This window comes from Cupressus sempervirens, unplaced genomic scaffold (genome assembly GCF_028749045.1).
Source record: "Cupressus sempervirens isolate cs-2001-9-10 unplaced genomic scaffold, ASM2874904v1 CseChr00s100001_01, whole genome shotgun sequence".
Lineage (NCBI taxonomy): Eukaryota > Viridiplantae > Streptophyta > Pinopsida > Cupressales > Cupressaceae > Cupressus > Cupressus sempervirens.
The window spans coordinates 4,632,501-4,659,720 of record NW_028322205.1 but is presented as its reverse complement, the minus strand read 5'-3'; the positions used below and the strand labels follow the sequence as shown (position 1 = coordinate 4,659,720).

Sequence of the window (27,220 nt, the reverse complement as noted above, 5' to 3'; positions counted from 1 at the left end):
ACATGAGATTAGTCGGAAAACCCTTTTAGTGTAAACAATGGAGAATGATTGCTTGGACAACAACATTTCAAAAGCGCCATGATGGGAAATGAAGGGCTAAGGAACCCAGTCGAAGCTGATGATAATGGCACTGGATTAGGCTTCATAAAAAAATTCAAGGCACTAATAGTGGTTATCAAAGGTATGCAAATATTAAATTTCTTGCAAAACCTGTGTGCCTTGACTTTTTTCAGTGCGTTTTACAGTTTTAAATAGAAGCAAAGTATATTAAAATTTCTTTGGGCTCTGTTAGATATGTATGTGGTGGAAATATGATAAACAGTTACTAGAACTTAATCTGCCCTGGTTTCTCCTTATCCAAGGGTATTTTCTAGTCACAAATCATTTATCTGGAAACTCACGATTTTAGAAAATTTACCCCTAATTTAGTAAATTGCTTCAAGCAAATCAAAGGACTACAAAAAACTTTGCTGTGGAATGGTTTTTCCTTGCAATATTGTTCTCCTCTGAATTGCAGACAATGGTCCGTATTGTTTATTTAGCCATCCTTGTGCTCTGGCCACAAAATCTTATGAATGTTATACCATTCTCAGGCGGGCCTTAAAATATACCCTAAAGCCACAGGCTCCTCAAAACCTAACATTCTACAACTATCTAATATCTACATCACCACGATTTTGATAGAGTTGTCGGCTGGAAATAATGTGGAAATGCTTATTTTTCATTTTTAAAAGTGAAAAATTGAAGAACTCCCTGAATAAAGAATAGTAATAATCCAAATTAGTAATAATTTTTCTTCTTCTCGCTGATTTGACTTTGGAAATACAGAGTGAACTGCTAGATTTTCGCTGCCCGAGATTGCCAATCTGAATAGTAATAATTGAAGTAATACTTCTTGAAGATCTCTACTTACATTAATGATGTTTTTTTCCCCTTTTAAAGCCTGAGATTTTCAAAATTCTGGGTTGAATTTGAATGAATAGGTGTTGACATCGCCTCAAACTGAGCGATAGCGATGTTTTTTGTTATTATTTGTAAGTGCTATGCAAATCCGTTCTTTTTATCCGAAGAAATGTTTTTTTGGCACTGTTTATTTCGTTCTACTATTCAGGAGACAGAAAGCTGTAATGTTAGGAAATGGCCATGGTAATTTAACGTTACTTTGGAGACGATGCGCGAATCTGAAATTTGACTTTTGGTTTTGCTTTGTTTTCTTTGAAATTGAATGAAGTGTTATTTTTGTTGTGGGCATCTAGTAATGTTTTTGTTATCTAATCAAAGTTCAATGGATTTCGCATAAATGCTTGACACAATAAGATTCTATCAATACGCATCAATCTCACCACTGTCGGTATTTTACTTAGGTCAAAATCGAATTTTTGAAGATTAAAGATTCAAATGGATTGGATGTAGCCAAACAAGTTTGATGGGTTGTTTCTCGATCTTCGCACAACTAGTAGACAACAATTGCAATGAAGCGCACAACTTTTTTATGAGATGATTTGTGCATCTTTACCTATCAGCAGTAATCTAAAATTCCTGTTAGGTCTGACGTGTTTAACGTTAATGAATGCAGGGGGGAGCCCAATGAAGCAAGCCTATAAATCCAACTGTCTTACCGATTATGTTGACATAGGCGTTTTAGATATTTTGTAAGAAGTTGTTGTAGAAATTGCAGAGGTAAGATTTCTCTCAAATGTCCATTTCCACATTTCTGATGTTCCAAACATGGGTTTGTCTATTATGCTGATCCTTGACCTCCTCAATTTAAACTCTTACGGCATAAAATGCACTAAAAATGGCTGGAAAAGGGAGTGCATTCCAAACAAGGAAAGGAAGGGGGGTTTTGGGTTCAAAGGGGTTCTTCATGATGAGATGCCATGCCAAACCTACTCATTCGATGTCTCTTTCTGAGATGAAAGGTTTTCGAAAAAGCTTTCAGATGAGGGTAGTGCCGAACATGAGTGGATTTTCGCAGAGCTAAAAAAAATTAGAATATGCAATCGCGAGTGAGCTAAAAGACATCAATTATCTTGGTTCCAGCAACGAGAAAGCAAGCAAACAACAACACTGCAAACAAAAACCCTTCCACAGCATATGAAATCGAATGCTTACATTTAAAAAAATAAAATTATAATGCCTTCATACCTATTGTGAATCTTGCAAATGTTTAGCAAACAGGTCACAGAGACAATCCACAAATGGTCCAGAATCTTACAAATGTTTTGCAAACAAGTCACAGAGACAATCCACAAATGATCCAATGCAAGAACTAGATAGGAACAATAAAGCAGAGTAAATAAAAATGAAACAAGTCTCAAAAAAAAATAGAAAAGTAACCGACCTAACCAAGCTGTCAGGGGTTAGTCAAACGTTAATGGAACCTTAGGCTACCAGATGTTAATGCAACGTACATAGAATTTATTGCTCCTTAAATAACCGACTCTATTGCTTGTTGAATAACCAACTTTATTGCTCCAATTTCACTCATTTTTTCAACATCGAAATTATTTTTTCATTGCATTTTTGTTTCAAAGCCAATCAAATTGCAAATAAATATTACTATTCTGATTTATTAAATGCAATGAAATTAGCAAACTTTGTAAATATAACAAATGTTTAAACAAATTGAGAATCTGATTGGTGCATTTAATAGTAACCTGGACTAAAGGAAAACAATAGTTACCTGCCAAAGACAGGAACTAATAACACTAATAATTTAACAACTTTTATTAAAAAATCAAAGTTTTAAAAAAATTAGAAATTCAAATAGAAAGATATAAAATATTGAAATTATATTTTTATTGAGAATTAATATTGATTAGACATGTGTGGGGTGGAAGATAAAATGATTGAAAAAATAAAATCTTATCAACTTATCACATATGTTGAAAGGATAAAGTTGTAATTAATGCATTTTCATTAATGCAAGATGAAGTTGTTAGAAAATATTTGTATTTTTGTTGAGGAAAATTAATTTTCTTCCCCACCAAAAATAGTATGAACCAATAGAATGATTGAAAAATGTGATTTATAAAATAATGAAAAATTAAGAAAATATATAAACATTTAAAATTTTATATAATGTTTTAAATTCTTCAATTTGATTGGTCAGTGTTAATGTCATATTAGCACTTACATGAATGCAGGAACTAATAACTATCATTACATTAAAACATGACAAAACACCTTGCAAAGGTTGCCACTTCAACAGCACAAAGCAAAATGATGTACGTTACTGGTAAAGTGAAGCCATATCATGGAAGCCCGTGGCTAGATGGAAGTGCATTTTCGTGGCTGTATAGACGTTGCCCTAAAATACTACTTCCCCTGGAAAATAGAACCCCAGCTTACGTCATCAGTACCAAATAGAATCCCAACTTTTGTTTTCTTCTCAAATAAGAAGATTCTCCATGTCTTAAATATCACATACTAAGGTTTATTCATAGACAAAAAGTGTTATATAGTCAAAGTTAACTTATTTATTCACACTTGATTTCTTCATTAGTGTAGTGTATTAGTGTGTGATGTTTAAAAGTGACCATAAAACTCTTGCATGATGTTTAAGGGTGACCTTAAAACCCTTGCTTGTGTCTTTCATCCAAATAATATTATTTTCTTAGACTATTTACTGTAGTATATTTATTTTCATGGTGCATAAATTATTTATATATACATATAGTATAATTACATTTATTATATGAGGAAGTATGAAATAAGATATAATATTTAATTCTTGTCTTTTTTAGCAAATTATTATATTATTATATTGTAATTAAATTCTTATTGTATTTTTTATATTTAATATTCTATTTAATTTATTACAAAAGAGAGAAAAAAATTAGGTACTAAAATTATATATTCTCGTATTTCTATTAAATTTTAAGTAAAGTAAAAATAATTGTTATTAGTATTACATCGTTATATTTTTATTTGATATCCTTTCTTATCCTTATTCTTAAGTATAAAGTGGATTTTGTGTGATACTTTGCAATGGTACAAAAGTAATAATATTATTTTTTATTTAATATTATAGTGCTAGTTTATTAAATTAAATATCTTTTTAAAACAATGAAGGAAAGAAAAAAAAATGTACATATTTATGAGGAATGTTTTTTTTTTCTTTTTTAAATAATAAATGATATATATTATTTTTTATTAAGTTGAGATTTTGATATTAGCCTAAACCAAGGGTGGTTAGAACTAAGGAACCACCTTTCCAAGGAATGACAATCAAGTGGTAAGACCCATTTAAAATTCTTCCAAAAAGACTTACTAAAAGCTCCTCTTTAGTCTATGAGGACAAAGTTATTTCAAAGACCCCTTCATTTTTGCCTTCTTATCCTTCATTTTACTTATCTAGTTTTCAACCTTTTTCCAACTTCATAGCATCCTTTTGTCATCTGCAAGAATCAACGCACAAGGGAAATGTCTCTTGATCTTGATTACAAAATCTTTCACTTACAGGCATTCTTGCATTACAAGAACTACATCAAATAATGGTAGTATCCTCTCTCAAATTATCCTTCTTGGTGGTGTAATAAATTATTTTTCTAATTACATGTGGCCTTGGTTTTGAGAAAAGGAGAGTGTTCTAAATTGGGTTGAAATAATCCTTTACTAGACAATTAAACTGAGGAACAGAGAAGCTCACCAACAAGACAACCTAATCCACATAATTTTAATAGAAAATGCTTTTTATGTAAGCGATTTGGTCATAGAGTAGCACAATGCAAACAAAGAGTTTAAGATATGTCCCTTTAAGGATATTGTTTCACATGTTATTTGTATGGGGCACAAATTGAATGAGTGTAGTCTAAGGTGAACAATTTTTTAAACAAATGGAGCATTTACCATGCTTCAAAAGTTACAACTTTAGACAAATGGAGAAGTAATGAAGATTTAGGACAAACCAAGTTACCTTTAGAAATGGGAAATAAAATATAATGTGTTTTAAATAAAATAATCTAGGTCGCCATATTATAAAGTTATGTAGATTCAATAATGCAAAGTTGACTATGAAATGTTCAATAGAGTAGAATCATATGCAGAAGAATGAAAAGGGAAAAAAAAAGGGAGATGTTGATGAAGTGAGGAAGAAATGTTGGAAACTTACAATTGGAACAATTGTTGTTTTTTCATTGATGTCAAACCTAGGGATGAGACATATGACTACCTAATCTAAATGTCATATCTATTTGATTGATGAAGAGGATTTGAGAAGTTAATCATAACTATAGTACCTAGAGGAAAGGTTGCAGTTATGAAAAGAAAACTACAATGGACATTTGATTAGATAGACTTTGATAAAGAAAAGTAATTTTTTATGTAGAGTAAAATACTAAGGAGTGCCAAGTAATACTAGTGTCAACTAAGCTACACTTAGTGTCAAACAAATCTAGTGTTGACTGAGCATTAGCATCGACCAATGAAGTTAGTTGATGCCAAGACAAAAAGTTTTACAATGACTGAGTATTTCAGTGCTGACCAAGTATCAGAATTTAGACATTGTCAAGTGACAACAATAGAACAAAATTCAATAAAATCGTAAGATCAAGCTAACTTAGTTAATTTCTTGGGAGATGCAAAAAATGCTAAAGATAAGATTGATGAGTTCAATCATTAATTTTAAGGAGGTAATTAGGTAAAGACCTAACATACAAATTCTAGAGAAGTTTCTAGAGGATGATCAAGAAGATGAATAGATACATTGAATCGAATTGAGTCTAATTGTAAACCCTAAGATCTACAGTGGATGTAGAAAATGGTAAAGCAAAAATTTCCTATTATACAAAATCAAACATTTGGTGATGTGTCTAGTCAAGCCTAGCTAGTGTGTGTATCAGCGAGTTTGTATGTGAAGAAAGGCATATAAAGCAGGGTTGATAAGAAACACACAAGTGTGTGAATGTGAAGCTAAAGGAGAAATCTTTCAGATATGATATTGTTTTTGATAAGTGAATTAGAGCATAAGGCTTAAGTGTTGATGAAAAGAGTGGATTGATTGCTTGAAAGGTGTCCAAGTAGATCAAGATTAGAGATGATAGTGAAAGGCTTATCATTGAATGAACACAAGGATTGAATAGAGATTTAAACTTGTAAAAATGAGCTATAATCACATAGATCAAACCTACTATTTTATTTCTTATCATTTGTAAATAGTTGTATTGAAATCCTTTTAACAGAGGTTGAACTAACTGTTATTTGAAGACTTAATAGTTTGTGTAAATCCTTTAACTGGGTGACATTCTAAATAGAATGATCAAAGTCCTCTTACAAGGCCACTCCTAATAGGGTGATAAAATCCCCTAACTAGGTCACATTTAATAGTGTGTATTGTAACCTTTAATCAGGTTGGCTCCTAATAGAGCTCACCACTAAAGAGTGAAAAATAGTGACACGTTGCTGGTGGCTTTTCCCAAATTGGGTTTCCACAAAAAATCAGTGTCAAACTATGATGATTTTTTTATGAATGTTTACATTTGACAATGTTTCCAATATGAAATACTAGTTATGTTTATGACAATTTTATAGTAGATACCAAACATAATAGTGAAGTGTTTAATGTTTGATTATTCAAGTGCTACATATAGACCTTGCACACATGACTAAAACATGGGTATTAAAGAGTTTATTTAATGTTAGGGGAGGGTCCACCACTTTCTCTTGATTTGGAAAGTTTTGAAAATTGAATTACATCTTTGACATTAGGGGTAGTTTGTGTGACAAATATTTAGCATCCCCTTTTTTGAATATATTGATGAATGTGATCCTTATATTAAGATGTTTTGGTGAGTTTAGAACATGATGGAATCATCTCTATGGATTGTATGGACATATTTAAAGGGGTGAAATAATGAATTTTTTAATTTATAGTTTGAATGCAACTTGAAAATAATGGTATGTTGCATTAAATACACTTAACTTTTGGCATGTTGTGACTAGAAAAGGTATTTTCATGCTTAATTATTCATCGCGCTACTTAGTGAAAGAAATTTTAGAGTAATTAAAGGAAATTTGAAAGAGATTAAAGATGACTGACAAAAACTTTCTAGCAAAACCTTGTTGCAATTTAAAAGATTATTTTGATTCCACGTTTGATATTTTGAGTTTTAAATCATGAATACATCTTAGATGGTCGATATTAAAGATTGACCTAGACCTAAGTTTAAGAAAAAAAAACTTTCTGAATAGCTTGAGGATGACTCAAATGGCACCTTTTCTATTGTTCAATATGGTGTCTTACATGTTGATGATATTAGGGATTATATAAATTGGAATTTTGAAGAAATTGCAAAATATGCAATCTATCAATTGTATGAAGAATTATTTGAGAATGGAAAATTAAAGAATGAATATAGGGTTTTAAAAAGAAATAAAAATAACTTAGTTTATCACTTTTTTATAGTTTAAGGAGGTAGATTGGATTAGGTATGTTTTGAGGAGAGTTAATGATAAGTTCAAATGGTTAAGAAAACCCTACAAAATAAGCAAGGAAGTTCGAGACTACTATACTTTATATCCAATTTTGATCAAACATATACATACATAGAGTAAAATAATATGAGGGTCCCATATAGTTTTTACTTATTTTCTATGAGAATAATGAACAAATATAATGATATATTTGTTATACATTTTTCCACCATTAAAAATGATACATATGCATACAAATATGGGATACATTGAGTATCATATTCCACACATTGAGAAAATCTATTAATAATTTGTAAAAATTTGAAAAATAAAGTTTGTACTAACGAAATATTGCACAAAAGTGTTTAGTATACCAATTCATCTTATTTGACCTAATAAATATGTAGTTCTTTTTTTAATAATTTATTATGATAAAATTTATGTGAGAACAAGTTGCTAGAGTATATCTCAAATTGTAAACAATAAGATATTGTATGTTGTAGATACCTTGATCTTCAAGAAATATAAAATGATGAATATGAAGACTTACAAAAGAAACCCCATATCTCTTATTTATTGCAATTGATATTTCAACTTATAAATCGAGGTTCTTGTTTCCTTTACATACATGACACATACAACTATGTACTATTATCATTCCAATTGGCACCTATCATTAGGCCTAGTTACTTTAATTCATAGAAAATAGTTTTATAACTAGAAATCATATGTTAGTGTGCAATGGGTATGCAGAGTATATGTGAAAGGCCAATCAAGAAAAAAAATAGACTATTGATAAATAAAAAAATTATGTAATACATAAGGTTATTTTCATGATAAATTTAATAATAAAGAACATAATCAGAGTCCATTATTTATAGACTCATGGTGTGTTTACAATATGGAGAGAGGTCTTGAAAATGATATATATTGATGTAGCTCAAGAGGGAGAGATACACGTTAAGAGAGAGATGGAGTGGTAAAAATAGATATGGAAGATGAAATATGGAGAAATAGTGCAAGAAGGACATATATAAAGATGTGGAGGTGTAAGTAGAGGGAGAAAAAGGAAAATAGGGACCAAAAAAGATAGAGAAAGGAAGAGAAGGAGATTTTTAAAAATGTGGGGGAGGAAGAGGAAGATATTGAGATATAGAGAAGAGGTAGAAGGAGAGATGGGGTGATAGATAGATAGCAATATAAAAAAGGATATATAGAGAGATAGTGAGGGAGAGAGATGTTGAAAAAGAAAAGTACATTGAAGTAGATATATAAAAATTGAGATGGGGGGTGGAAGACAAGAGGCGCATGAGAATAGAAAGAAAGGGGATAGAAATAATCTCTCTCTCTCTCTCTCTCTCTCTCTCTCTCTCTCTCTCTCTCTTTTGTTGATATTTTATATCTCCTCTCCTATTCTCTCTCTCTTCACTTTCTTCTTTATTTTTCTATATATTACAAAAAAAATTAAGATTAATTTAAAATAAACCAACATTATCTTTTAGTTTGAGTTATTATAAAATGACCTAGAAATATTTTTAAAAATCAATTTAAAAAAAATTAATTTAAAAGTATGTTTCAAATAAAATATTTAGAAAGTTTAAGTTTAACTAAAAATTTTTTATTAAATAATACATTCAATATCTTTTGATTTCTACAATTTTCATGAGACCTATATATAATGTTACATTTAATTTACTAATTCTTCTTTTTAAAATCAATTGTTTACATCAAGTTTTTATTTTTATTTTTATACTGATAGTTTAGGGTATGTGCAGGATCATGTTGTGCCAAAAAGTAGCAATCTGAAAAATATGTAGTTCTGAAATGCTTCAAAGCATTTCAAAATCTATTTAAACCTTTTTCCCACTCATCTTGAAACTAAATGAAAAAAATTAATACCTTGATAAGGCCTACTATATCTTTTGATACCAACCCTATATGGTCAACTTAAAAAATATCCCAAAAATGTATTTTTGGGCCATTCTTGTGTGTCTATTTACTTCAAACATGTAGTCAACAACTTTTTTTCACTAAAATTTGATTAAATAAAAAGGGTTTATTAAGAATATTCTTAGCTTTCCATAAATGCAAGGTTTGCCAATTATGAGTTCAGTAAGGAATTATTACTTATTTTCTAATGGAGTTGTATATAAAGTGTTGATTGACACATTGCTTGATGTGTAAATGCAGATCCATCAAATGGATGTCAAGACAACATTTCTTAATGATGAATTGAAGGAGGAGGTATACATAGAGCAACCAGGATGCTTTGTAGAACACAACAAGGAGACCCATGTGTGTAGATTGAAGAAAGCCTTAGACAAACTCAAGTAGGCTCCCAGAGTGTGGAATGAGCACATTGACACATACTTGTAGGAAATGGGCTTTGTGAAGAGTGAAGCAGATGCTAACCTCTACTACTTGGTGGTTGAGGGTGAAGTTCCCATTCTTGTTCTTTATGTGGACAACTTGTTTCTTACAGGTGCACTAGGGCTCATAGAGGATTGCAAGAGGGACCTTGTAGAAGAGTTCGAGATGAAGGATTTAGGACTTATGCACTACTTTCTAGGCATGAAAGTGTGGCAAACAAATGGAGAGATTTTCCTTGGTCAAGGAAAATATTGCATTGAAATTTTGAATAGATTTGGGATGTATAATTGCAAAGTCATGTCTACACCCATGATACTGAATTGGAAGAAGCTAGATACATCTAAGGAGAAGGATGTAGATCCCAATTTATATAGGCAGTTGATTGGTTTGTTTATGTACTTGGTCAACAACAATCTCGATATTGCATTTGCAATGAACTCTCTTAGTCAGTTCATGGTTGAACCAAAGACAGTGTAATGGATAGTAGCCAAGCATGTGATACATTACTTGTGTGGTACAATTGAGTATGAGATCAGATATGTTCAAGATGAAGGTATCAAATTGATAGGCTATACTGATGTAGATTGGGTAGGAAGTACAATGGACAAAAGGAGCACTTCAGGTTGTTGTTTTAGTTTGGGATCAGGAGTTGTATCTTGGTTCAACAGGAAGCAAAAGTCTGTGGCTTTCAGTTTAACAAAAGTGGAATACATAGTAGCTAGCATGGTGACATGTGAAGCTATATGGCTTCGAATCTTGTTAGTAGCCTTGTTTGGTCAAAAGGTTGAGACTACTGTGATGCACTGTGATAATCAAAGTTGCATCATGTTGTCTGAGAATCCAGCATTTCATGATAGTTTTAAACATATAGACATCAGATATCACTTCATCAGAGATTGTGTACAATGAGGGATTTTTCAGCTACAATACATACCTATAGAGGAGCAGGTACCAGACATTCTGACAAAGGCATTGGGGAAGGCAAAATTCATCTTCTTCAGAGTTAAGTAGGTGTCATGTAGAACAACTTCCTTGCTAAGAGGAAGTGTTAGTTTTGGTAACTTGGACAACTATTCATCCATATGCTACTATTTAGCAAGTAATTATTTTGCTAACTAATTGGTTGGATTAGGGACAAATAGTTGTTAATTAATTGACCATTTTTGGAAGCAACTAGAAACTGACTTGGTTAGGGCTGTTAAGTTGTTTTAATCTTGACTGTCAATTGAGAATCAATCTCAACCGTTGGTTTTCCAACTAGAGTAGTATAAAAGGGCGTCAAGGGGGTATTAGGAGAATAAGAAGTTTGTAGAAGCATTTGCAGTGTTAGCAAATGAGTCTGCAAAGTTAGCAAACAATCTTGCAATGTTAACAAGGGTGCAATGATAGCATTGGGGATAACAGTAGAGAAATATCAATAGGAGAAATTAGGGGGTTGTCTGAGTTCTGCTAGTGAGAGGCAAGGAATTTTATATCTCTTGATTTGTTGAAGTTAATATAATTCCTCATCTGTAGAACTGGTTTTCCCTTAGGGTTTTTTCCGAGGACAATTTGTCCCAAAATATTGTATTCTTTATGTTGTGAATTTCTTTCCATATTTTATTGGTGAAGTTGTAGTTGTGTTATTTTTCGATATTAGCTAGGAATTTATTTTCAACAGTTTAACACTCATTTGCAATAAGAGATTAATAATAGTGACTCCAATAAGAATTTTTACATCAGTATACTAGAGCAACTAGAAATAATCACTTGTACATGGCAACCTCGAAAGTAAAGTGGCTACAAGGGTGAGTGAGTAGCCGAGTTGGTGTGAAGGCGAGTCGTGAGGCGTAGTGTTAGGCTAATGATCCCGGTGCTATGCATCAACTCCGGTTCAAGTCACATTAGGTTTACCACAAACCCTTTAAGGGTGAGTGAGTAGCCGAGTTGGTGTGAAGGCGAGTCGTGAGGCGTAGTGTTAGGCTAATGATCCCAGTGCTACGCATCAACTCCGGTTCGAGTCACACTAGGTTTACCACAAACCCTTTTTTATCCTTGCCATCAAGGTTCAAATCTCATGGGGATGAGGTCCCCCGTTTGTGGCCTCACTGGTTCATAGCTCTAGGTCAAAGCGTTTAACCCTCTTAAAAACACAATACACAACTTAAGACATTATATAGACTTTCATTTATTGATTCCTTATTTAATACGAATGACAAGCATTTAGTATAAGAGGTAATCTAGGCTACTTCTCATATGCATGATGTGAGAGGCGTGGTATGGGGATTGCATTTAAAAGTGCAGACTTCTTAAGAGTAATTCCGAGCTCGTCCCTCATGTCCATCTCTTCATAGCTCATGCCATCCGGAAGCACCCAATCAAACGAATGAAGCAAAGAAGCCAAAATCAAATGAACCATACGATCTGCCAATGAAAGCCCAGCACAAATCCTTCTCCCCGCTCCGAATGGAATCAGCTCGAAGTTTTGTCCGCGGTAATCCACCTTGTAATTTTCACCCGTCAGAAATCTCTCGGGCAGAAATTCGGAAGGGCTAGTCCAAACTGAAGGGTCCCTCGCAATGGCCCACACGTTAACAAACACCTGCGTGTCTTTGGGTATCACAAATTCGTCGACCACGCACGTGCTCTGAGCCTTGTGTGGAAGCAGCAGAGGAGCCGGTGTGTGCAGTCGGAATGTCTCTTTCACGGCTGCACAGAGATAAAGCAGACGATCCAAATCAGATTCTTCTACTTTCCGATCGGGACCAATAACTTCGTCCAGTTCCTGACGGAGACGCCTTAATTTCTCTCGATTGCGAATGATCTCTGCCATGCTCCATTCTACCGTTGAAGTTGTCGTTTCAGTACCGGCAATAAACAATTCCTGGAAAAGTTAAAAAAGAAGATTAAATAAAAGACTGTTTCTTTAGCAGTGCATCAAATATGTACCAAGTATTTGATAAGTTAATTTCAATACAACATACAGCTATCAAGGGTCGAATATCTGCAGGTGTGAAATCTTGGCTTCTGGAATCTAGTAGAACATCCAGAAAGTCCTTCGCGGAATCATTTTTCCCGAGGCTTTCACTTTCGGAGGTCGCGAGTCTTTTCTATAGGAACCAATCGACAAAATCGTACATCGCCTGGAAATGCTTGGACATCTGACTGCAAACGCCCTGCGGGTCGAGTAAGCGGAGAAACGGGAAAAAGTCGACCAAGTTGGGCTTTCCTCCGAGCCTCATCAACTCGCAGACGGAATGGTTGAATCCAACTGAAGCCGGATTGTGGGGATCGAAAACTCTGGTGCTGAAGATCATGTATCCCAACAAATTCAAAGACGTGCAGAACACTGTTCGCCCGATATCTATCACATTTCCCTTGTCCTCGTAAATGAGTCGGATTGTGTGAAATACCTCGGCTCTCCTGAGGTGCTGCAGAGCTTCTTGTCTTGTGTTGCTGAAAAGCTCGACCGTTGAGATGCGTCGGAGGTTGCGCCAGTGAGGTCTGTATTCGCCCCAGATAAGGGAGGCCTTGTGGTGGGAGATGGATTTGACACCTTCTATCACCGTCCGCCCCGCGAAGATGTGGTCGTGCGTTTTGAAGACTTCCTTCGCCATGGCGGCGGAGGAGACGACCACTGTTGTCTTGGTGCCGAGGTGGAGAGTCATGAGTGGGCCGTATTTGAGAGAGAGCGCGTAGAGAGACTCGGGAGGCCTATTGCCCAGCTGAAAGAGGTTTCCCACAATGGGCCAAGTAGTAGGCCCAGGGGGCAGAGAATTCTTCATTTTCATTTCTCTTCTACATACAAAGAAGAAGAATAACAGTGAAGCAGCAGTAAGGAGCACAGAATACCAAGAAAACAGTGGAAACCCCATATTGGCTGTAGAGATAGATACTTGTTTCCTCTGGTTCAGTTTCCAGCTTATAACTAGTGTCTACTTTGTAGGCAGAGTACGTGCGGGCAGCGCACTTGATCTTTCCATGTCGTAACACGTTTTCCTTTGGCTAGAATTTGTCGTAACACGTTTTTCTTTGGCTAGAATTTTATAATTACATACATAGATTTTGGGAATCCAGTAGTTTGAATTGTTGTGGCTTTCTGCAGGAGACCATGAGAACATGACATGACTGATATTATTTTTTATCGCCTGCTTCACTTGAATAACATAGTCCATGGGAGACAGTGGGCTGTAGGATCGGAGAGTCTTTGTTGAACGGGATGCCCACTTTAAAATCACAAATCCATATTCAATTCGAAATAAGTCGCTGAAGGATATATATATTTTAAAGGATATTAATTTTTTATTTATATTTTAAAGTGTATTCATATTTTAATTTACTTTTATATTATAATTGATTTTTTTTTAAATGGTTGTTAAAAAGAGGATGCATGACCATTTAAGACATCTCTGCCATTCATTAATTGTTCACTCCCATTAAAATGTCTTTGGCTAAATAGCCAAACATATGTACAAGATTTAACAGTTTTTGAAATTTATTAACTAATTTTAAAGTCACAAAATTTCTTGTATGTGACTTCAAAATAAATTTGATAAATTCAAAAAATTGTCATATTAGGTGCAAATTTTCTGCTAGATAGACGTTACCCATTGAAATGCGTACTTGTCATGTTGTTTTTTCTTATTGAATTCCTACAAGAAATTTGTGAATGGGGACAACATATATAAATTTATAAAATACAAGAAAGGATCTATTTTTTGTTAAGATGTCACAAGAACAAGAAGTACTTGCAAATAGGGTTTATAGGTGGTCCAAGTTACACTGATAAAGTATGAACCTAGCAATTGGAGTGATAGTAATAGGATGTGGCTATATTTACACAAAATATACTTTCGATTTATTTTCAAAATTATGAAAATAATTTACTTTTTTACAAAAAATTCATGATGACTTCAATGGTAAATAGCAAAAGACATCACAAAATCTATGATAAAATTATTGTGTTCTCATAGATTTGAAGAAATTTATTTTAGAAATTTTTGACTATTGGGTGCATTTTGTTAGGAGGATAGCTCGTGTCGATAGTAAATACCTCTCATCATCACACTCCAATAGGGTCTTTGAGGTTTTACAATAGTTTTGCTTTATAAATTTTAATTAGTTTGCTAGTTAATTTTTTTTTATTTGATTATATATTTCATGTATAAATTTAATATTATTTATTATAATTTATTTTAAAAATTTTAATTTATGGTATATTTTATAAAATATAAGTATTAAATATATTTTTATTTAATGTATTTTGTTATTATTTTCTAGGGTAAAAGGTCATAGATTTGCATTATATTTATAGAATACAAAATTGACAATTAAAAATATATCATATGTTTGTAGTTCAAATATCCATGAATTTGAACTACAAATATCAAGGTGAGAGTTTTTATCCTACCACAAGCCAATGTCATATGACTAAGCCAAAAAGATGAAGAAAAATAATGACTTCTAGAGATATACATTGAAAGGTCGTCAAGTACTACCAAAATTTAATAAAATATATAGTAGTGGCTCGAAAAATATGAGACTTCTAAGCAACTTTCTATGTCTCGAGACAAGGAGGACCAACCACCTAGTCTTTTGTTTCCTTGCATTCCTCATTTTTAGGAGGAGGACCACTACTTAGACTATTATTAACCTCATCCTTTAAGTTTTGTTTTTTGAACTCATCATCCATTGTGTATTGTCTCCATATTATTAAACACAAGCTGGACAATCGATGAAGAATTATCATCTCGTGTTTGCAGTCTGTACCTTGTCTATTTTTGATTCGAGAGATACTTGATACTCTTTTGATATTTGTACCTTGAGATGACCCGAGGGCTGAATGTTATATTTTGATTTCCGTACCATAAATGCCTTGTTGCTATGCTATTCAGTTTATCATATTTGCATGTTGATTCTATTTTGAGATGACAGTAGATCTATGATATCCGATTATCTAGTTATATGCTGTATTGGTCACATCTGTGGTTTTTATGATGTGATGGACCTTATGCTTTGGTTATTTACTTCATTCTCGTCTTTTATGATTAATGCAAACGTGAGTGATGTAAATGGATTAATGAGTTATTTAATGCTTTAATTGCTTCGGCTATTATGTTATATGCAATTGCACTTGATCATGTGTTTTAGTCTGTAGGAATTATATCCCTGGCGGTGGCCTATGGAGTTAGTGATCCAACTGTTCATATTTTGCCAATGTCGATCCTATATGGTCGACGTATCCTTATTTAGTTGTTTTATTTTAAAACCTTTTGGTGATTAGTAAATCTGAACTCATTGCATTATGTGATTAGACCAGTGAGCATGTCTGTGCATTTAGAAGTTCGCATTTGTTGCGAAAGTGTTAAGTGATTTTCTATAATTTTGGGTTTTCGGGTTTTAAATCTTTTTGGGTATAATTTCTGGCAACTTTGCCTTCGGTGAATTTCCATTACGGATAATAACCTATTTTCATTTGGGTTGATTTGGAGTTTAACTACTCCAGCTAGTTTTTTTCCATAATGAACTATTCACTCAAAAATGAATAAATATTAGAAAAGTGAATTCATTATTCACTTCTCACATTTTGGAAACTTAAATTTGGAGAGAAAATTTGGAAATCCTCTTCTGAAGGATTATTGTTTTGCTCGTTGTGGGAGTTTTGAGTGTGGGATCTTTGTGAGGTTGGTCTCGTTGGATTCAACTCGAGGAGTTCTCACTTTGCCATCAGTTTCAACAGTTTTGGCAAAGTATTTATTTTATTCTACGAGTTTCAGTTTCGACCCTTTTTGCTGTCAGGTAGGGCCTTCCTGTTTTAATGTTTTTGCTCTATTTCTGCTTCCATTTCTTGTAGCATTATGTTAGGAGGCTGTGAAATAGTCTTCCCCTCCGTTTCTGTGTGCTAGTTCTGCCCGGTTGGTCGAGTATGAACGTTTTACCTGTTTTTGAAATGGGGGTTTGGGTTTTTGGGCCGTTATGCTGGCCATTTTTACATATGGTGTCCATTTTCAATTATTTTTGGATTTTTGGGGTTTTTGAACTCAAAGGCCAAATGGGTTTTAATTTTGGATTTTTTCAAAATTTGGAGTTTTGACCTCATTTTGCATGCTACCCTGTTTTCTCAGGTTCTCTTGGCACATTGTGGTTTGTGGGCTTGGGTGATCCATTTGGATACCAATTGGACCACTTTTGCATCTTTTGATGCATTGGGATGCGTGTTGCATCTGTCCTCTCGGTTTTGTTTTCAGTTGAGGGACTTGTTGCCTTGCATTCTCTTCTAGTCCTTTTTGTTGTGATCTTTGTGATGGTGGTGCGACACACACGAGTACGTGCACATACATTTTCGGATGACATGTGAGTCTTGAGCTTCTATGGTACTTTCGAAAGTTATGATCATTGGGGTTGGGTTGGGAATTTGCATGCCTACGGGCACTCACTGTTGGATGAGCATGGGTAGGGTAGGGTAGCATATGGAGGGGGCTTCTATCCTGCTACCCGACGATCATGGTGTTATGGGCTGGCAGAGGAAGCTTTATATAAGTGATAACTAAATAAAATATTGGGTGGTAATAAAACTTAAGATAATAAAATGTGTGAGCACCCGATTAAGTTCGAGGACATAATGTGTGAGCACCCGTATCAGTTTGAGGACACACGATCCAAGCTTCGGCTTTTTGATGCCAAGCGACTCTCCATGATGTTAGCCCCTACATAGTAGCCCATTGAGATGTCTGACCAGGACCTGTAGTTATGCATTGTCTATGTCTTGGAATCAATCATCATACTGCTTGGCATGTGTGTTAGCCATGGATGTTGTTTTGTGTGTGTTTGTGGTTGGATCATTATCCTCATCAACATGGTGGGTGTGGACCTACCGGTACCATGTGGTTGGGAGGCGTAGCTACCTTCACCACTGCTAGGGACCGGTGTACAAAGATGGTCTATTGTTTTAGCGTGATCATTGCTGGATGTATCACTTGGTACTTCAATTTGCAGAGTATGCTTTCTAGTGATTTATGCTTTCATTGGGATGTTGTTTTTCCATGTTTACATGATGCTGGTTTTACACATTCCTTATTATGATGTTTAGCATATATTAGATGATGTTATCTGATTACAGGGTTATCTTACGCTTTTTACTAGCATGTTAGATTTCATTTACTTATATTGTAGCATGTTTATTAGTGACGTCCCTATCACGAGAGCATCAATGATCTGATCGGTGGCTTGGGATGTTACATGCAGGGGATGGTTAGGGCCCACAATGGTCTTATGACGCCATTGATGGTTGGGAGGAACTAGGTACTTCTAGTTGTTTTGTTCTTTGCAATGTTATTTTAGTTGTGGTGATGTTTCCTTTTTGTACTGTTCATTTTCTGTTTGTTAGATGTTAGATTCCATTTTTTGTATTTCAGTTGCTTAGTTCTGGTTTGAGTGTTCTAGCCTCGAAATGTGGATCTGGTACTCCTCGGTGTGGAGGTTCTTTTGTCAAATTTTCCCTATTTTTGAGTTTTGGAAGTGTTTTTGTTTCGTATGGGTGACATTTGTTCAGCAATTTGCGACATTTAAAAAGTGTCACACGCCCATACAAAATGTATTGTATGATTTTGTAAAGTGTCGCACGCTTCTTTGAGAAGTGTCGTGCGACACTTTCTAGTATCGCATGCCTCTTAGAGTTGTGTCGTGTGACATTATTAAAGTGTCACACGGCTTAAGGAAAAGTATCACCTAGTCCCTAAAAGTGTCGCACTCCTTCTTGAGAAATGTCGCGCGACACTTTTCTATGCTGCATTAAAGTATCGCACATTTTTTGTAAAAACCTGCGCAGGCGGACAAGGGGCACTTTTCGTCATGATCCAAACTTTTTAAGAGTTGATCCAGATACCCTTTTGGACGTTCTTCGACCCTACGTTGTTACACTTTGATTTCTAATGGTTTTTCTTGAAACCCAATTTTTAGGTTTCTATTTCAGTCCTTCGGGGTTTAAAATATATTGTTTAAGTATAAGTTGTCAAGTTATACTTAAGATATATTTTAATATATGCGATGATTCATTTGAGATGGGTTTTAGACTTCTACGGGCTAAGATTAAGATTCTTGGAAATTTCAGGGCTTCAGATTACAGACTTAGCCAATTTTCGGGAGTCTATTTTGGTCTTTTAGCTCAGTCGATCTCTTATGTTTTCTTGTTTGTGTTTTGGTTAGTGGTGATGTTTGGAGATCCGTTCGGTGTCAAGATGGTCGTTAAGTCTTCTATTGCGATCTGTATGATCTGTGTATGTTGTTGTCATGTGCACTTACACTTGTTTAAAAAAAAATTATTCTAGCTTGTTTTCATCCTTGTTTCCAAGGATCTTCGGACGAGGCATTACATCTGGTATTAGAGCCCACGTTGCAACATTGGGATCTCTGTGTTATGCTTCCACTATGGTTTTGTTTTCCATTGTGTATTGTTATATATATATTTTATATTATTTGATATCTCATTGGTTCATGTTTTAACTCTTATGCTTGTGATCCATTTGTCCTGACCTTATCTTGTTGTTTCTACAGTGATGCCTCCTACACGTAGACCTGGTGGCCGTGGTGGTACTCGTAGTGGTAACCGTGGAAATGAGAACCAAGAAGAGGAATGATAGGGAGGAGAGGAAGAACAGGCTAATAACAATGTTAATTAGGCTCTCTTAGGGGCATTGATGCCAGTGCTCTAGGAAATTTTTACTCGAATGGGCCCTCGTGTTGAGGAACGCCAGCAAGATCAAAATCAGGAAGAGGGATCTCATCATGGAGAGTCCCACCGTTCAGAGCATAGAGAGGAAGAGCATGAGCGTGATCGTTCTCATACACCACCTAGTGGTAGAAGGCACTATTGGAGGGGCCATGGCCGGGATGATGTTGATCACACTCTAATTGAGATGATGTGAGAACTTCAGAGGTCCAAACCACCAGAATTTGATGGCCAAGGAATAGGACTCAAGGCTGAAACTTGGCTGCTTGATATGGAGTGTTGTTTCTCATTACTACCTTATGGGAGCAACATAAAGGCCCATTATGCCATCACACAGCTGAGGGAGCATGGTTCCATTTGGTGGGGTGAAGAGAGTGAAAGACTTGGTATCAATGTTGTAGATCTCACCTGGGAGATCTTTGAGGAAAGTTTTAAAGAGAAGTTTCTGTCACCACAGTATCATGAAGCTCACATTGATGAATTCCACGAGCTTAAGTAGGGCTCGATATTAGTTGATCAGTATGAGAAGAAGTTCCTTGGTTTGAAACAATATTTGAGCTATAGGCATGATGATGCACTCATCAGCCAACATTTTGTTAGGGGTCTCAGAGACTCCATCATTGGAGATGTTCGTTCTCACCAACTAAGGACACTTGCTCTTGCCGTAGAGAAGGCAAGGATCATTGAGAGCAATGTGGTTAGGGGCTATAGTGGTAAATTTGGTTCTCAGAACCAAGGTGCTCAAAATTCAGGATAGGATGCTTAGTTCACTCAGTCCTTAGGCAAGGGCCAATCCCAATCAGAACCCTCTCAGGGTAGTTATCATGGTAAGAGTAAGAAGAAGTTTTGGGGAAAGAAGGGTGGACAATCTTCTGGCACATCAGAAAAGAAAGGAGATAACCAGAACCAAGGACACAAATCACAGCAGGATCGTCCTCCTCAAAATAGTTAGCAGAATTCCAGCAGGGGTAGTGCACCTTACCCTAGTCCTACCCAGGGTGGTCGTGGATCAGGTGCTAGCTTTGGGGGAAACTGTTTCTCTTGTGGCCAACCTGGCCATAAATCTTATGATTGTTTGATTAAACCTTCCAAAGGACCTAGTAAGGGCACAATAAGATCTGAGCCTACTGTAGGAGATGTGGGTATGAATCACAGAGTCTTTGCAGCAGTAGATGACTATCAAGCTGAGCATCAAGGTACGGTAGTCGAGGCTACAGGTAGGTTGCATGGTATTTCAACTTCAATTTTGTTTGGCTCTGGTGCTTTCGATTCTTTCATTTCACCATCTCTTGTTTGACGATGTGGGGTAGTGGCAATGCGTCAGGTTGATAGGTGGTAGGTTGAGTTACCCACAAGTTCTAAGGTGGTTGTTGACTCGTTGGTTAGGAGTTGTTGTTTGAACTTGGGAACCTTCACCACCACAGTGGACTTATGCATTCTACCTTTGGGATCATATGACATTATGTTGGGCATGGATTGGTTAGCCACCCATCAGGAAAATATTGATTGCCATCGTAAGGTGGTATAGTGTGTGGATGACACAGATGGGCAGGTGGAACTTTTGGGAATTCAGAGACCAGTCTCTCTTCGTATGATCTCAGCTAATCAGCTGAAGTGGAGTGTACGAAAGGGTTGCCAGTTGTTTCTTGTGTCTCTTAGTGATCTTGAGGAAGCCGAAGCCACGTGGTAACACTCAATGATCACCCACTCCTTCGTGAGTATGCAGATGTGTTTCCTGATGAGATTTCAGGTATGCCACCACAATGTGACATTGATTTTTGGATCGATCTTGTACCAAGAGCAAAGCCAATTTTGCAAGCTCCTTATCGCATGACCACTCAAGAGTTGAGTGAGCTCAGATTGCAGTTGGAGGAATTGTTGGCCAAGGGCCATATTCATCCTAGTGTATCCCCATGGGGTGCACCAGTCATCTTTGTGAAGAAGAAGGATGGTTCTTTACGTTTGTGCATTGACTACGGGCAGTTGAATAAGGTGACGGTGAAGAACCATTATCCTTTGCCAAGGATAGATGATTTGTTTGATCAGATGAAGGGAGCACAAGTGTTCGCAAAGATTGATCTTAAGTTGGGATACCATCAGCTTCGTATTCAAGAGGCTGATATTCATCGAACAACTTTTCACACACAGTATGGGCATTATGAGTTCATGGTTGTACCCTTTGGGTTAACCAATGCACCATCAGTATTTATGAGTTTGATGAATGGTGTATTTCATACTTACTTCGATCAGTGTGTCATTGTATTCTTGGATGAAATATTGATCTATTCAAAGATTGAGGAGGAGCATGAGGTCCATTTACGTCAGGTATTGCAGTGCTTGAGAGACCATCAGTTGTATGGAAACTTGAGTAAATGTGGGTTCTTTCAGTCAGAGGTGAAGTATTTGGGACATATCATGACTGGTGATGGAATTGCAGTGGATCCAGAGAAGATTCATGCTATCATGGATTGGCTGACACCCACTAATGTCTCAGAAGTTCGTAGTTTCATGGGATTAGCGGGTTACTACCATTTCTTTGTGAAGGATTTTTCACGATTAGCCCATCCCATCACTTCTCTTCAGAGGAAAGGGAAGAAGTTTGTTTGGTCAAACCAGTGTGAGGTAGCATTTAATGCTCTTAAGGAGTGTTTGACTTGTGCACCAATCCTTGCAGTGCCTAATCCTGTAGGTGATTTCATGGTTTGCACAGATGCTTCATTGGAAGGAGTGGGTGCAGTGTTGATGCAGGATGGTCGAGTGATTGCATATGAGTCTAGAAAACTCAAAGACCATGAGCTTAACTACCCCACTCATGACTTGGAACTCACGGCCGTAGTGCATGCCCTTTTTCGTTGGAGGCATTTTCTTTTGGGACATAGGTTTGAGTTGCATAGCGATCATAGGAGCTTGCAATATATCTTTACTCAACCAAACTTGAATGCACGACAATGTCGTTGGATGGAGTTCTTGTGTGAGTATGACTTTGATGTTCATTGCATTAAAGGGAAGGAGAACATCGTCGTAGATGCTTTGAGTAGAAGGCGACATGAGGTATCAGTGTTGTCATTGGGAGTGGATTTGCGAGGCCGTATCTTGGAGGCTTTGCCTAGTGACACTTGGTATCAGGAGGTGAGGGCGGAGATCGAGTCCGAACGTACCCTTGAGGGGAGATTTTTAGGTTATGTACTTGAGTCGGATGGACTACTGCATCACTTGGGGCATATCTATGTACCCAGTTTGGGTGATCTACATACCTTGGTTTTATCAGAAGTGCATCGTGTGCTGTATTTTGCACATCCTAGTGCTAAGAAGATGCATGCTGATCTCAAACAGTTGTACTTTTGGGCAAGGATGAGGCGCGATGTTGCTAATTTTGTTGCTCAATGTCTTGAGTGCCAGAGAGTGAAGGCAAAGCATCAGCATCCGATGGGTCTTTTACAGCCACATACCCTTCTGGAGTGGAAGTGGGATACGATATCCATTGATTTTATCATAGGGCTGCCTATGTCATCGTGGAGACATGATTGTATCATGGTGATAGTGGACAAGTTGTCCAAGGTAGTACATTTTTCACCCATGAGAGCATCCTACACTCCTTCCTTAGTAGCGCATGTTTTCTTAGCAGATATTGTTCATTTGCATGGGATTCCTCATCGAATCATTTTAGATAGAGATCCAGTGTTTACTTCTACACTGTGGACGTCTCTATTGCATGCATTGGGCGCATAGCTCAATTTAAGTTTAGCTTATCACCCAGAGACTGATGGTCAGAAAGAGAGAGTAAATCAGGTTTTGGAGGATATGCTTCGCACGTATGTTATGGATAGGCAAGTGAAGTGGGAGGACTATTTATACCTTGTTGAGTTTGCATACAACAATGGGTATCATAGTTCTCTTGGCATGTCACCTTTTCAAGCCTTGTAGGGTAGACCATGTCGTACACCTTTGAGTTGGGATCGTTTAGAGGGCTGAGTTCTTTTGGGTCTAGAGATGCTTTAGGATATGGACCAATAGGTTGTTCACATCAGGAAACATTTGGTTACTACTCAAGACAGGCAGAAGAAGTATGCAAATGCCCATAGGTTGGATCGTCACTTTTCTGTTGGTGACAAGGTGTTTTTGAGAGTGCGGCTGAGGAAGAGCCCTATCCGTTATGGGAAAGGCTCTAAGTTGGCACCACATTTTTTTGGACCTTTTGAGATCCTTGAGAGGATTGGTCCTGTTGCTTATCAACTAGTGCTACCACCTAGCCTATCGCGCATCCATGATGTTTTCCATGTTTTTGTTTTGTGGCAGTATATCCCTGATGTGACCCAAGTTCTTGATTGGGATGCTTTGTAGGTAGCGGATGGGTAGCTTACTTTGGAACCCATTCGTCTCCTACAGTAACAGAGGCTGACCTTGCGAGGTCGGTACATAGAGCAGGTAAGGGTCTGATGGGACCCGAGCGATGAGACCTCTGCGACTTGGGAAGATGCTACACGATTGAGGGGATTGTACCCCTACCTTTTTGCTGGCTTCTAGGAGTAAGCCAATGCTAGTGGGGGAGGATGTAGTGCCTCTCGTGTTTGTAGTCTGTACCTTGTCTATTTTTGATTCAAGAGATACTTGATACTATTTTGATATTTGTACCTTGAGATGACCTGAGGGTCGAATGTTATATTTTGATTTCCGTACCATAGATGCCTTGTTGCTATGCTGTTTAATTTATCATATTTACATGTTGATGCTATTTTGAGATGATAGTAGATCTATGATATCCGATTATCTAGTTATACGATGTATTGGTCACATCTGTGGTTTTTATGATGTGATGGACCTTATGCTTTGGTTATTTACTTCATTCTTGTATTTTATGATTAATGAAAATGTGAGTGGTGTAAATGGATTAATAAGTTATTTAATGCTTTAATTTCTTTGACTATTATGTTATATGCAATTGCACTTGATCATGTGTTTTAGTGTGCAAGAATTATATTCCTGGAAGTGGCCTATGGAGTTAGTGATCCAGCTATTCATATTTTTCCAATGTCGCTCTTATATGGTCAACATATCCTTATTTAGTTGTTTTATATTAAAACCTTTCAGTGATTAGTAAATACGAACTCATTGCATTATGTGATTAGACCAGTGAGCATTTCTGTACATTTAAAAGTTTGCATTCATCGCGAAAGTGTTAAGTGATTTTCTATAATTTTGAGTTTTCGGGTTTTAAATCTTTTTGGGTTTAATTTCTAGAAACTTTGCCTTAGGTGAATTTCCATTATAGATAATAACCTATTTTCATTTAGGTTGATTCGGAGTTTAACTACTCTAGCTAGTTTTTTTCCATAATGAACTATCCACTCAAAAATGAATAAATATTAGAAAAGTGAATTCATTATTCACTTCTCACATTTTGGAAAATTGAATTTGGAGAGCAAATTTGGAAATCCTCTTTTGCATGATTATTGTTTTGTTCGTTGTGGGAGCTGTGAGCGTGGGATCTTTGAGAGGTTGGTCTCGTTGGATTCAGCTCAAGGAGTTCTCACTTTGTCGTCAATTTTAGCAGTTTCAACGAAGTATTTATTTTATTCTACGAGTTTTTGTTTCAGCCCATTTTGCTGGCAGGTAGGGCCTTCCCGTTTTAATTTTTTTGCTTTTTTTCTGCTTTTGTTTCTTGTAGCATTATGTTAGGAGGTTGTGAACTAGTGTTCCCCTCTGTTTCTGTGTGCTAGTTCTGCTCGGTTGGTCGGGTATGAACATTTTACCTATTTTTGAAATGGGGGTTTGGGTTTTTGGGCCGTTATGCTGGCCGTTTTTGCATACAGTGTCCGTTTTCAATTATTTTTTGATTTTTGGGGTTTTTGAACCCAAAGGCCAAATGGGTTTTGATTTTGGATTTTTCCAAAATTTGGGATTTTTACCTCATTTTGCGTGCCACCCTGTTCTCTCGAGTTCTCTTGGCACATTGTGGTTTGTGGACCTGGGTGATCCGTTTGGATACTAGTTATACCACTTTTTCATCTTTTGATGAATTGGGATGCATGTTGCATCCGTCCTCTCAGTTTTGTTTTCAGTTGAGGGACTTTGTTGCCTTGCGTTCTCTTCCAGTCCTTTTTGTTGTGATCTTCATGATGGTGGTGCACCACACAGGAGTACGTGCGCATACATTTTTGGATGACTTGTGAGTCTTGAGCTTCTGTGGTACTTTTGGAAGTTATGATCATTGGGGTTGGGTTGGGAATTTGCATGCCTACGGGCACTCACCGTTGGATGAGCATGGGTAGGGTAGGGTAGCATATAGAGAGGGCTTCTATCTTGTAACTTGATGATCATGGCATCATGGGTTGGCAGAGGAAGCTTTATAGAAGTGATAACTAAATAAAATATTGGATGGTAATAAAACTTAAGATAATAAAATGTGTGAGCACCCGATTAAATTCGAGGACACAATGTGTGAGCACCCGTATCATATCGAGGACACACGATCCAAGCTTGGGCTTTTTGATGCTAAGTGACTCTCCATGATGTTAGCCCCTACATAGTAGCCCATTGAGATGTCTAACTAGGACCTATAGTTATGCATTGTCTATGTCTTGGACTCAGTCATCATACTGCTTGGTGTGTGTGTTAGCCATGCATGTTGTTTTGTGTGTGTTTGTGGTTGGATCATTATCTCCATCAGCACGGCGAGTGTGGACCTATGAGTACCACATGGTTGGGAGGCGTAGCTACCTTCACCACTGCTGGGACCAGTGTAGAGAGGTGGTCTATTGTTCTAGCGTGATTGTTGCTAGATGTATCACTTGGTACTTCGATTTACGGAGTATGCTTTCTAGTGATATATGCTTTCATTGAGATGTTGTTTTTCCATGTTTACATGATGTTGGTTTTACGCATTCCTTATTATGATTTTTAGCATATAGTAGATGATGTTATTTGATTACAAGGTTATCTTACGCTTTCTACTAGCATGTTAGATTTCATTTACTTATATTGTAGCATGTTTAGTAGTGATGTCCCTATTACGAGAGCATCGATGATCTGATCGGTGGCTTGGGATGTTACACGTGGGGGATGGCTAGGGCCCACGATGGTCTTATGATGCCATTGATGGTTGGGAGGAACTGCGTACTTGTTGTTGTTTTGTTCTTTGTGATGTTATTTTAGTTGTGGTGATGTTTCCTTTCTGTACTGTTCATTTTCTGTTTGTTAGATGTTAGATTCCATTTTTTATATTTTAGTTGCTCAGTTCTAGTTCGAGTGTTCTAGCCTTGAAATGTGGATTCGGTACTCCCTGGTGTGGAGGTTCTTTTGTCAATTTTCCTTGTTTTTGAGTTCTTGAAGTGTTTTTATTTTGTATGGGCGACATTTGTTCAGCAATGTGCAACATTTAAAAAGTGTCGCACACCCATACAAAATGTATCGTACAATTCTATAAAGTGTCGCACGCTTCTTTGAGAAGTGTCGCGCGACACTTTCTAGTATCGCACGCTTCTTAGAGTTGTGTCGCTCGACATTGTTAAAGTGTCCTTGAAAGTGTCACACTCCTTCTTGAGAAATGTCTCGCGACACTTTTCTATGCTGCATTAAAGTATTGCACAGTTTTTGTAAAAACTTGCATGGGCAGACAACGGGTACTTTTCGTCATGATCCAAACTTTTTAAGAGTTGTTCTAGATACCCTTTTGGGCATTCTTCGACTCTATGTTGTTGCATTTTGATTTCTGATGGTTTTTCTTGAAAC

At 36.4% G+C, this 27,220-nt stretch overlaps 1 pseudogene across 1 annotated transcript; it reads right to left on the bottom strand.

Moving 5' to 3' along the window:
- Positions 1–11,929: 11,929 nt before the first annotated feature.
- On the bottom strand, positions 11,930–13,640 carry LOC149527882 (cytochrome P450 76T24-like; annotated as a pseudogene). The gene is made up of 2 exons (XR_016359620.1): positions 12,750–13,640; positions 11,930–12,649 (listed from the first exon to the last, which is right to left on the bottom strand). The product of XR_016359620.1 is annotated as a cytochrome P450 76T24-like (transcript).
- Between the last annotated feature and the right edge of the window lie 13,580 nt (positions 13,641–27,220).